At 37.5% G+C, this 13088-nt stretch overlaps 1 protein-coding gene across 3 annotated transcripts in view; it reads left to right on the forward strand.

Moving 5' to 3' along the window:
* Positions 1–13088, forward strand: part of FSTL5 (follistatin like 5) — a 1111808-nt gene that overhangs the window by 1166 nt on the left and 1097554 nt on the right. The window lies entirely within an intron of this gene.

Here is a 13088-nt window from a genome sequence, read left to right on the forward strand (position 1 = left end):
CTGGGATAACGTGATTAGAAATCTGAGCAGCTCTTAAAGAATGCTATTGAATGGTGAAATATGGTTTCAATCCACCCAATTGCTCCAATCCTTGAAAAATTTAGAAAAAAATCATTTAAAAATATTAAAATCACAACTTTATTGGCAATCAAGAATGGGAAAAATTCTTCCATATGAACGCTTAATGTTGAAGCACTTTGGTGCTCAACATGAATAATAGCTATAATCATAAAACCCACTGGCGCACTGCCTTAAATGCTTGGTGATTGTCTTCTATTCATTGGATTAATCACTTACCACTTGGCATGTTGTACCTGGCACCTGTAACTGGTAGAGTGCTACAAAAGGCTTTCATAGCTATTATATGTGTACCCAGTGAGTTTTTACTTCCTGTTTCACACAAAGAAGGACCTGCATGAATTCGAACATGTAAGACTGATTTTCTTTTTTCACAGGGTAAATGCACCAATATCTACTGTTGGTACAAATAGGCCTAGTGGGAATGGAATGTAATTTGACATCATGTTAAGTGCTACAGTTTCTAGGACAGGACAAAACATAAGTTTGGGAGACACTGAGTCTTGGAGGGCTTTGTTCTCAAGGAACAAGTGCACAGGTGTTTGCCCTGTGACAGGTGCTTTCCATGTCCATTCATTTAGGGTTTATTGAGCCCAGGCACACAACATCAAAGTTTTTGCCCTACAATTATCTATGCTCTGAACAGGGAGAAAAGGCTTAATTTTGTGAAAAGGTAAGCTACAAAACAGAAGAATGATATGATTGTTGATGAGAGATTACATGTATAGAATTTCTAAAGGGGTACTGTATTATTAGGGTAGAGCCAGTGACAAAATCCATAGGAAGGAGAGGTCACTGCCTGCCCTTAAAATGCCATGTGAATTTTGACCTGAGTCATCTTGAAGGATGAATAGGAGAAGGAAGGGATTTTCAAAAGGGTAGATCAGTATGAACAAAACATGGAAGAGGCAATACAGATTGGATGCTTGGTAGGGTAGGGGGACAATAATACAGACCATGTGGTTTGAGAGGATGTTTTTTTGTGTATGAGTCGATAGGTTAATTGTAATTAGGTTGGAGCAAGTGCTAAAGGGTGGATTTTATTGATTCTTTGGGAGAAAGGGAGGGTCTTGGTGGAGGACGAGAACCTAAATATAACCGTGCTTCAGGGACATGAGTCTAGCAGTAGTGCCGAGTACGGACAATGATACGATGATACCATGGCAAAGATGGCGGGAGAGAAAACAATGGAAAATACAAGAGAAACAGGCAGGTATTGAATTTAATTAATTACTTATTTTTCCCCAAAGCATCTTCAGTGAGAAGTAGTAACAGCAAGGCTTGATCATATAATTACTTTTCCTGAATTCCCTACTTTGATGCTGGCTGAAGTGGATGCTGTGGTGTACAACCCAGATTCCCTTCAAGGATGAAAGATTCTTCCCCAGCTGGAGAGTGTACTGCCAAAGCCCGGCTACTTTTAGCTGTCAGTGTTTTCTGGGACTTGCCCTTTGCTGAAGAAAACTGCCTTGACTAAGGTCCCAGAAACTTCCAGAGGGACGTTGGTGTGGAGTGTAAATGCCCTCACCACAATCGGGAATTTTCTGGCATCACCTCAGCTCCTGCACTCCCTGCAGAGATGGCTGAGGCAGCTGCCCCACTTCTTCTGGTAAATCCTGCTTCCTCTCCTTTCACCAGCGTTGTAGATTCCAAGAGTGCTCATTCCACAGTAAGTTTCTTGCACACTCATCCCCCTGCTTCCTGGGGACTCATCCTGCAGCCATTGGTGCCAGGCGTGGTCTGGGAAAGCAGAGGCTGTCATGAGATTGGGAAGTTGTCACACTAGCTTTCTCACTGTCAGTGGGTGAGGACCCTATCACGTTATTAGGGTGGGTATTTGTGGACGACACACAGCCCTGAGCACAAGGTGGTGGTGGAATTGTTAAAATTTCACTGGTGGTAAGTTGGGATGATGTGCCAGTTGTAGGCTATAAGTTAGTGGGACTTATGTATCCGACACATTAAAAATACAGAAGAAAGAGCAAACATAAGGAAAATTAAATTGGATGATATTTGCTAGGGGTGATTGATTCTCTGGAGAGAGACAATAAAAAGCTGAGAATAGTTAGCTGTCAATTAAAAGGTGACTATGGAAGACAGAGGCCTCTCTGAGACAGCTGGAGACAAGGCACAGGACTTTGTAAAAGTATATCACAGCTACATATAGGGTTAAATTTCCAAATTAGGTAGGCTGGGAAAGAATGGGATCCTGAGACATGGGATGGGACAATCTGAGCTTCTTCTGAAACTTTGAGGCTGAGGACACAGCCCACTCCTCTCTGTTAAAGGCAAATGCTTCCTCCACCTTCCTTGGAGATGAGGCAGAAGGCAATGCCCCAAAGTTACTTTGTGACGTTCTCAGGATCTTCCTCATCTCCCTCCTGGCCACCAGGCCAGTACCTATGGCTAAGTCACTATGTCATCTGACTGGCAATGTGCTGGGTTTGGTTAGAGGGAAAAAGAGGAGACTTGGGACATATTCACCAAGTATTACCAGGAACAGGGAGAGGACATTTGGAATGGACTCTGATGTCTTGGGTTAAAGTCGATGGAACATAAAGAAATTTTTCAATATGGGAACATTTTTTTCTGGGATACAGAACTTAACAAACTGGGCAAGAGATGATGCTAACGTGTTTCTGGAATGCACCTTGAAGCTTGGAGAAAGTGTTAGCCCACACCAAATAAAGTAACAATGTGAGAATGGCCAGGGAGGCAATAAGAAAGAAAGGTCAAGAAGCTTAGATAAGTGCACATGTCAAAGTGGGTATATTACAGGTGGCTGGAGACCCTCTGGGAGTTTCTGGAGGAAGACCTGAGGACATTCTGCTTCCCTCACAAAAGGAATGGCATGATGAGGGGTATCAGTATCATTGAGAAACTGGGCTATAGCCATCATCTGTGAACCAGGGCTGATGGTATCACTGAAGTAGGTTCATGGGTAGGATTCTGAAATAATAGAGGCAGGTAGAAGCCAGGCAGGTACAATTATCACAATGAATGGTGAGGTCACAGTGGTAGCCAGGGAGGCCTGACCCACAGAGAGCTCTGGAGGTAATTAATAGTACATGGTACCTCTAGGGACCAGATAGATTGTCTGTCAGCCAAGAAGAATATCTCTCCATCTACTTAACCAGAAAAGATCAATGATGGATGACCAGAAGATTGTGTGTAGGCCTCCCAATTAAGATATCATGACTTGTTGCTTAAGTTTTGTACCCGAGTTGGTTTTCATACCATAAATTGCTAACTTCCTCCCAGATTACTTGGGGGAAGGAACCCACAGTACAGAGTAATGATTCCTCTTTTTCCCCAAAAGGATAATGTCTATTTGCTCTTGAAGCCATATACTTGAGAAGAGAGAATGACTTACGGTTTTTAGTATTATTGGTTTAAGAGTCTGAACGACCACTGATGCCAGAGATATGAATCATCATTTTGGGCTCTTTCTTATAGTGGAGTCATATGAGGTCCAGTTCACTGTCGATCCCTTGTCACTGGGTCCATGGATACATCCAGTGGTCATTTCCTTGTCTCAGAATGTGTAATTGGAATGGGGACTTTTTGTAGTGGACCATAATGTCACTACCATTGATTTCTTGTTTGGTAATATAATAGATTTTGAATAAAAATATTATACTGAAATCTTTAGAATTACACCTCCTTCCCTCTTCCACACAGACAGCCAAGTTAGTATACCCAGAACAATGTCACATTTAGAGGACAGTGGCAGAGATTAATCCCTTAAAGACCCAAAAGCAGCAGGGGAGGCAGCCCCATCACATGTTCAATTAATTCATGTTTCTGGCCCTGAAAAACCAGATGGATCAGGGAAGATGACACTGAACTATTGAAAAAGAATGGTGGTCCCAATTTCAGCTGTTGTGCTTGATGTGGCCAAAAGATAGACAGTACCATAGTCCCCCCTTATCCACAGGGGATACGTTCCAAGACCCCCAGTGGATGCCTGAAACCATGGATAGAACCAAACCCTATATATGCTGTTTTTTTCTATGCATATATAACTATGATAAACTTTAATTTATAAATTAGGCACAGTAAGAGATTAACAACAACAATAATCAATAATCAAATAGAATAATTATAACAAAATACTATAGTAAAAGTTATGTGAATGTTCTCTCTCTCTTAAAATACTGTATTATACTGTACTCACCCTTCTTCTTGTGATGATGTGAGATGGTAAAATGTCTAAGTGATGAGATGAAGTGAGGTGAATGATGTAAGCATTGTGATATGGGTAGTCTACTACTATTGACCTTCTGAGGCTATATTAGAAGGAGATCATCTGCTTTGGGTGATCCTGGATGGAGCCATGACAATGTTGACGGTTGGATATCAGGACCAGATGATGTGATGTCCCTGGTTTCCCATTGGCATGGAGCTGGATGACTTGAGATTCCATCATGTTGCTCAGAATTGTGCACAACTGCCAATGCAGGGGACACGGGTTCAAGCCCTGGTCTGGGAAGATCCCACATGCCGTGGAGCAACTAAGCCCGTGCGCCACAACTACTGAGCCTGCTCTCTAGAGCCTGTGAGCCACAACTACTGAGCCTGCGAGCCACAACTACTGAAGCCCACACGCCTAGAGCCCATGCTCCGCAACAAGAGAAGCCACTGCAATGAGAAGCCCACGCACCGCAACCAAGAGTAGGCCCCGCTCGCCACAACTAGAGAAAGCCCGTGCGCAGCAACAAAGACACAATGCAGCCAAAAATAAAATAATAATAATAAAAATAAATAAAATAAATACATTTATTTTTAAAAAGAAAAGAATTGTGCACAACTTAAAACTTATGAATTGTTTATTTATGGAATTTTCCTTTTAATATTTTCAGACCCCATTTGACCATGGGTAACTAAAATTGTGGAAAGTGAAACCTCGGATCAGGGGGATTACCACGTTGGATTCTGTGGTACCCTGTCCAGCTCCCATCTCAGAACTGTAAAGCCTATGCTCCCAGCTGCGGAGAAGGATGCCTGCTAACATTCGCAATTCGTTGCCTTTCCCATCACTGGGCCATGATGACACCCCTTCCTCAGGGCAGCCTGCATCCAAACTGGGATTGATATGGAGGCCGGGGCTAGGGAGTGGGTTATAAAAGCTCAGTGTCTTCGTTTCAGTTGAGGAAACCTCTCAAGGTCATCCCAGCTTCCAACTTCATGGTGTCCCTTTTTATGACTGCACTTCAGCAAAACTACTCCCTCTGCAAATACTATTTTCTTCCCATCCCAAGAGTTGATCCTGAGAGTACAACCTACATGGTAATACACATGAACACTGCATATACACAAAAACACTTCAGAATTTGCTTCTTGGAAACCCACCTGTGACAATTGTATATTACTTCTCTGCTACTCTGTTTGCTTTTATTATAGTGTGCATAAAATTTCACAGCAACACTGGGGCTTTAAAATAGACCAAATATCAGGTAGAGTCGTGTGGCTATCATGCTACATTCCTCCAAAGATAGCTTTAGAGTGGTCTCCTAGTAACTTTTACATCATTGGCAAAGTGATTTTATAGATGGCAAATATCTCACTATAATATAAATCACATTTATTAGCAGTGAAATATTGGAAAAATATTCTTACGTCTTTTGCCTCTTATATTTAAAAAATATTTTTGTTCATGGAAATTTAATTATTTGCATTGTAAAAATTTGTTAAAAATCTAATTAATGCTATTAGAATTCCCTAATATTTTGAGAGACTCTAATTAGCCAATAGTTGCCAGAAGAATATGTGGGAAATACTTATTATTGTAATACATTTTTAAAAATAAATTTATTTATTTTGGCTGTGTTGGGTCTTCATTGCTGCACGCGGACTCTCTCTAGTTGCAGGGATCTGGGGCTACTCTTCATTGCAGTGTGCGGACTTCTCATTGTGGTGGCTTCTCTTGTTGTGGAGCACAGGCTCTAGGCACGAGGGCTTTAGTAGTGGCACCCAGGCTCTAGAGCTCAGGCTCAGTAGTTGTGGCACACGGGCTTAGTTGCTCCGTGGCATGTGGGATCTTCCTGGGCCAGGGCTTGAACCCATGTCCCCTGCATTGGCAGGTGGATTCTTAACCACTGCGCCACCAGGGAAGCCCTGCAATACTTTTTAATTACAGTATAACACTAATACTTATTTTTGGTTAACCATCCTTTAATAATTTTGGTTAATATCATCATAATCATTACTAGCTTGTTTCCTTTTTCCCCTGTAAAATGAGGTGTTTGGTCTGAAACGGTCTATAATATCTGATTTGACTGAAAAAGAGCTTTCAGTAATATATTACAATTCTGTGGAATTAAAGATCCACATCTATAATGCTATTATTTTATCTTGATTTCACACTCCTATAGATTTTTCACGAAGCTCCCATTCTTTGTATTGATGTAGCAATCTAGATGGGAAAAGGAATGACATAATTACATCAACATGGCTCAGTGTAATACAATCCTGCTCTCTTGTACCCTTGAATCAATTTTAGTCTTTCTCCCTATAATCAGATGTTCTCTACCAACATTTAAGAGAAATTGCTTCTATCATTTACTTTACACTGAAGTAAGAATTCCTGTTGGTAGGTTTGCCCTTTCCATTCCTTTTAGAAAATAGTGAAATCTAGTGACTGATTTTTGGAGAACAATGCAAGCTATTTATTTCTCTTTCTTAGTTCATTGGGTTACAAACTCACATATCAATCAAACTCTCAGGAGATTTTCTTTTCTTTTCTATTTTTTTTTGACTTATCCTTCAGTGTCAGTGTCGATTCTATCTGAGTTACATTTTCATATCTAGACTATAGGAAATAGAAACTTAAGCGTTTTCTAGTGAAAGTGACAACGCTTTTAGCAACTCATCAATCACTTTGGTCTTATGATTTGTAGGATTGAATTCCCTGACAAGCTCTTAGTTAAATGAAATAAATGTCCTTTTAAGGTCTGTTCAATGCAAGTCCCCAGGATCCCATTTGCATATACCAAAAAAAAATAAAGTGGGGAAAGAAATTTGTTCTCTATCTTTTTTGTAATTTGAAAAAAATATGCAAAATATATATGCCAGCTCTCATTTTCAGAGTCACTAGTATGCTACAATTTATGACTTAAAGGGCCAAGTAAGAGAATATGGGATTTTATTCCAAATAAAATGTTTTGTCTTAGGAAAATAAGTGACTCCTGGCTGTACAAGGGGAGGAGAGAAGAAATACATAGATCACTATGTGTCTCAGTTCAAAGAGCAAAACCAAAGAGAGGAATTATGCAATGAATTATTTAGTGATTTAAAAATGCCCCTGAAGAGCTCTGAGGGTAAAAACTAAAGAACAGCATGTTGCTTTGGCTCAAGTACACAAGTACAGGAATTAATTATCCATTAAGCTTATGAGTATAGTACTAAAGGAACAGAATAGAAATAAAGTTGATGAATAGTAAATGATGCAATGACAAAATCCTTCAGAAACAGAGATAAACAACATGACTAATCACCATCATGCCTTCTACAACTTCTCTTTTTTTTTTTTTAATATCTTTATAGGGGTATAATTGCTTTACAATGGTGTGTTAGTTTCTGCTTTATAACAAAGTGAATCAGTTATACATATACATATGTTCCCATATCTCTTCCCTCTTGCGTCTCCCTCCCTCCCACCCTCCCTATCCCACCCCTCCAGGCTGTCACAAAGCACCGAGCCGATATCCCTGTGCCATGCGGCTGCTTCCCACTAGCTATCTACCTTACTACGTTTGTTAGTGTGTATATGTCCATGACTCTCTCTCGCCCCGTCACAGCTCACCCCTCCCCCTCCCCATAACCTCAAGTCCGTTCTCTAGGAGGTCTGCGTCTTAATGATACCTCAGAGACACATCAGCAGCTTAAGAAAAAGAACACTTCATATCAGTTTGCCCATTTCTCTAATACAGTTCTTGGCATGCTGCATAATTATTATTTACCTGCTTTTCTTCCTCTGCTTCACATTTATTCTTTATGCACTTAGCAAGTTCTAAAAAATATTTGGAATGAATAACTTAGTAAGTGAATGATTAAGGAAAATAATTTTTTAAATCTTCTGTGTGGTCCAGAAAGGTGTGAATTTCTTGCTCATGAGAAGGATAACTATGAGAATTTAACTTAGAGACTGAGTGTAGGGAAACTAGGTTATTGCCTAGAAAGCATTTAGCCACAGGATGATTTTTTCTTCAGATTCCTTTCCTTTCCTTTCCTTTCCTTTCCTTTCCTTTCCTTTCCTTTTTTTACTATATAACTTTCAGGTGAACAGCATTATAATTTCACATCTGTATACATCACAATGTGATCACCATCACAAGTCTAGCTGCCATCCATCACCATACATTTGATCCCTTCTCTCATTTTGCCCACCCCCAACCCCCTTCAACTCTGGTAACCACTAATCTGATCTCTGTATCTATGAGTTTGCTTTATTTTGTGTGTTCATTTGTTTTGTTTTTAGATTTCACATATGAGTGAAATCATATGGTCTTTCTCCATCTGACTTATTTCACTTAGCATAATATGCTCTAGGTCCATCCATGTTATCACAATGGCAGGATCTCATTCTTTTTATGGGTGAATAGAAATCAATTATATATATATAATGTATATCTATATAACATCACAAGATATATTATATCACAAGATATATCACATCTTCTTTATTCATTTATCCATTGATGGACACTTAGGTGGTTTCCATACCTTGGCTATTGTAAATAATGATGCAATGAACATGGGGGTGCATATATCTTTTCAAATTAGTGTTTTCATGTTCATCAGTTAAATATTCAGAAGTAGAGTAGCTGGGTCCTATGGTAATTATATTCTTAGTTTTTTTGAGGAATCTCCATACTGTTTTAAACAGTTGGCTGCATAATTGACATTCCCACCAACAGTGTACGAGGGTTCTCTTTCCTCCACATCCTGGCCAATATTTGTTATTTCTAGTCTTTTTGATAATAGTCATTCTGACTGGTGTGAGGTGATATCTCATTGCGGTTTTGATTTGCATTTCTCTGATGATTAGCGATGTTGAGCATCTTTTCATGTGCCTGTTGGTCATCTGTATGTCTTCTTTGGAAAATTGTCTATTGAGATCCTCTGTCCATTTTTAAATCTAGTTGTTTGTTTTTTGATATTGTGTTGTATGAGCGCTTTATATATGTTGGATATTAACCCCTTATCAGACATATCATTTGCAATTATTTTCTCTCATTCAGTGGGTTCTCTTTTCATTTTGTTGATGGTTTACTTCACTGTGCAAAATGTTTAAAGTTTGATTAGGTCTTGTTTGTTTGTTTTTGCTTTTATTTCCTTTGCCTGAGGAGACAGATCCAAAAAAATGTTCCTAAGACTTATGTCAAAGAGTGTACTGCCTATGTTTTCTTCTCGGAGTTTTATGGTTTCCAGTCTTACACTTACAACTTTAATCTATTTTGAGTTAATTCTTGTGTATGGTGTAAGATAGTGGTATAGTCTCATTCTTTTGCATATGGCTGTTCACTTAACCCAACATCAATTATTGAAGAGACTATCATTTCTCCATTGTATGTTTTTTGCTCCTTTGTCCTAAATTAATTGTCTGTATATGTGCTGATTTATTTCTAGGTTCTCAATTCTGTTCCATTGATCTGTGTGTCTGTTTTTATGCTAGTACCATACTGTTTTGATTACTGTAGCTTTGTAGTATAGTTTGAAATCAGGGATTGTGATACCTTCAGCTTTATTCTTCTTTCTCAGATTGTTTTGGCTCTTCAGGATCTTTTGTGGTTCCATACAAATTTTAGAATTATTTGTTCTAGTTCTGTGAAATACACCATTGGAATTTTCATAGAGGTTGCATTGAATCTGGATTGCTTTGGGTAGTAGGAACATTTTAGCAATATGAATTTTTCCTATCCATGAACGTGGAATATCTTTTCATTTATCTGTGTCTTCTACAATTTCTTTCATCAGTGCCTTATAGTTTTTAGTGTACAAGTCATTCACTTCCTTAGTTAAATTTATTCCTAGGTATTTTATTCTTCTTGATGCAATTGCAAATGGGATTGTTTTCTCTGATAGTTCATTATTAGTGTCTAGAACTGCAACAGATTTCTGTGTATTGATTTGATATCCTGTAAATTTATTGAATTCCTTTATTAATCCTAACAGTTTTTGGTGGACTTTTTAGGGTTTTCTATATATAAAATCATGTCATCTGAGACTAGTGATAATTTTACTTCTTCCTTTATAATTTAGATTCCTTTTATTTTGTTTTCTTTCCTGATTGCTGTGGCTAGGACTTCCAGTACTATGTTCAATGAAGGTGGCAAGTGTGGGCATCCTTGTCTTGTGTCTGATCTTAGAGAAAAAGCTTTTCACCATTGAGTTTTATGTTATCTGTGAGTTTGTCATATATGGCCTATTTGGAGGTATGTTCCCTCTACACATACTTTATTGAGAAATTTTATCATAGATGGAGGTTGAATTTTGTCCAGTGCTTTTTCTGCATCTATTGAGATACTCATAAGATTTCTATTCTTCATTTTGTTAATATGATGTATCACATTGAATAATTTGCAGATTTTCAATCATCCTTCAATTCCTGGAATAAATCCCACCTGATCATTGTGTATGACCCATTTTATGTATTGTTGGATTTGGATTGCTAATGTTTTGTTGAAGATTTTTGTTTTGTGGTGTCCTTGTTTGGTTTTGGTATCATAGTAACACTGCCTTCATAAATATATCTGGAAGGTTTTCACTCTCTTCAAATTTTTGGAAGAGTTTGAGAATAGGTATTAAATCTACTTTGAATGCTTTGTAGAATTCACCAATGAAGCCGTCTGGTCCTGGGCTTTTGTTTGTTGGAAGATTTTAAATTACTGTTTCAATTTTTTTTACTAGTAATCAGTCTACTCAGATTTTCTATTTGTTTATGATTCAGTCGTAGAAGATTGAATGTGTCTAGGAATTTATCCATTTCTCCTAGGTTGTCCAATTCGTTGATGTATAATTGTTCACAGCAGTTTCTTACGATTTATGTATTTCTGTGATGTTAATAGTAACTTATTCATCTCTGATTTTATTTATTTGAGTCCTCTTTATTTTTTTTCTTGATTAATCTTACTAAAGTTTGGTCAATTTTGTTTGTATTTTCAAGGAATCAGCTCTTAGTTTCATTGACCTTTTCTATTTTTTGTTTTTAGTCTCTATATTTCATATACTTTCTCTCTGATCTTTATTATTTCCTTCCCTTCTACTAATTTTGGGCTTTGTCTTATTTTTCTAGTTTTTTAAGGTGTAAAGTTAGATTGTTTATCTGGGATTTTTCTTGTTTCTTGAGGTAGGCCTGTATTGCTATGAACTTTCCTCTTAGAACCACTTTTGCTGTACCCCCTAGATTTTGGTATTTCATATTTCTGTTTTTATTTTTCACTAGATGCTTTTGTGATTTTTCCTTTGATTTCTTTGATACCCATTGGTTTTTTAGTAGCATGTTGTTTAATCTCCACATTTTTGTGTTTTTTTCCCATTTTTTCTTGTGCTTGATTTTTAGTTTATACTTTTATGGTCAAAGAAGATGCTTAATATTGTTGCAACCTTCTTGAATTTATTGAGACTTGTGATCTAACATGGGATCTATCCTGGGGAATGTTCCATGTACACTTGAGAAGAATGTGTATTCTGCTGCTTTTGTATAGAATGTACTGAACTTCATATATATACATATATATATATTCATTTGGTTTAATGTGCTATTTAAGTTAATATTATCTAATTGATTTTCTGTCTGGATAATTTATCCATTGATGTAAGTGGGGTGTTAAAGTTCCCTACTATTATTGTATTGCTTTCTATTTGTGTCTTTCACTTTGTTAATATTTATTTTATATCTCTTGGTGCTCCTCTGTTGGGTGCACATACATTTATAAATGTTATATCTTCTTGCTGGATTGAACCCTTTATCAATATGTAGTGACCTTTCTGTATTTTATTACAGTGTTTGTTTTAAAGTGTATTTTGTCTGACATGAGTATAGCCTCTCCAGACTTCGTTTCACTTCCATTTGCATGGAATATTTTTCTCCATACCTTTACTTTCAGTCTGTGTCCATCCTGTCTTCTGAAGTGAATCTCTTGTAGGCAACATGTATATCAGTCTTTTTTCTTTTTTTTTTTTTTAAATCTATTCAGCCACTCTGTGTCTTTTAACAAATTTCATCCATTTACATTTAAAGTAACTATTGATAGGTATGTATTTATTGCCATTATGATAATTTTTTCTGGCTGTTTTAGAAGTCTCTTTCTTCTTTTCCTCTTCTCTTTATTTCTTCCTTTGTGTTCTTTAGTGTTATATTTAGATATTTTTCTCATTTTCTTTTGTGTATTTACTGTATGTTTTTTTCCTGTGGTTACTGTAATGTTCACATAGGATGTCCTATATAACGACATGCCTGTTTTAAGTTGGTAGCAATTTAAATCTGAACATGTTCCAAAGCATTATCTTTTCACTCACACCCCTACCTATGTTTTATATATTTGTTGACACATTTTACATCTTTTTTTTAACATCTTTATTGGAGTATAATTGCTTTACAATGATGTGTTAGTTCCTGCTGTATAACAAAGTGAAGCAGCTATGCATATACATATATCTTCATATGTCCTCCCTCTAACAAATCCCTCCCACCCTCCCTATCTCACCCCTATAGGTGGACACAAAGCACTGAGCAGATCGACTTGTGCTATGCAGCTGTTTCCCACTAGCTACCTATTTTACATTTGGTAGTGTATATATATCCATGCCACTTCTCTCACTTCGTCCCAGCATACCCTTCCCCCTCCCCATGTTCTCAAGTCCATTCTCTATGTCTGCATCTTTATTCCTATCCTGCCCCTAGGTTCTTCAGAGCCATTTTTTTTTTAAAGATTCTATATATATGTGTTAGTATACAGTATTTGTTTTTCTGACTTACTTCACTCTGTATGACAGACTCTAGGTCC

This window comes from Stenella coeruleoalba (assembly GCF_951394435.1).
Source record: "Stenella coeruleoalba genome assembly, chromosome: 4".
In the NCBI taxonomy this organism is placed as follows: domain Eukaryota; kingdom Metazoa; phylum Chordata; class Mammalia; order Artiodactyla; family Delphinidae; genus Stenella; species Stenella coeruleoalba.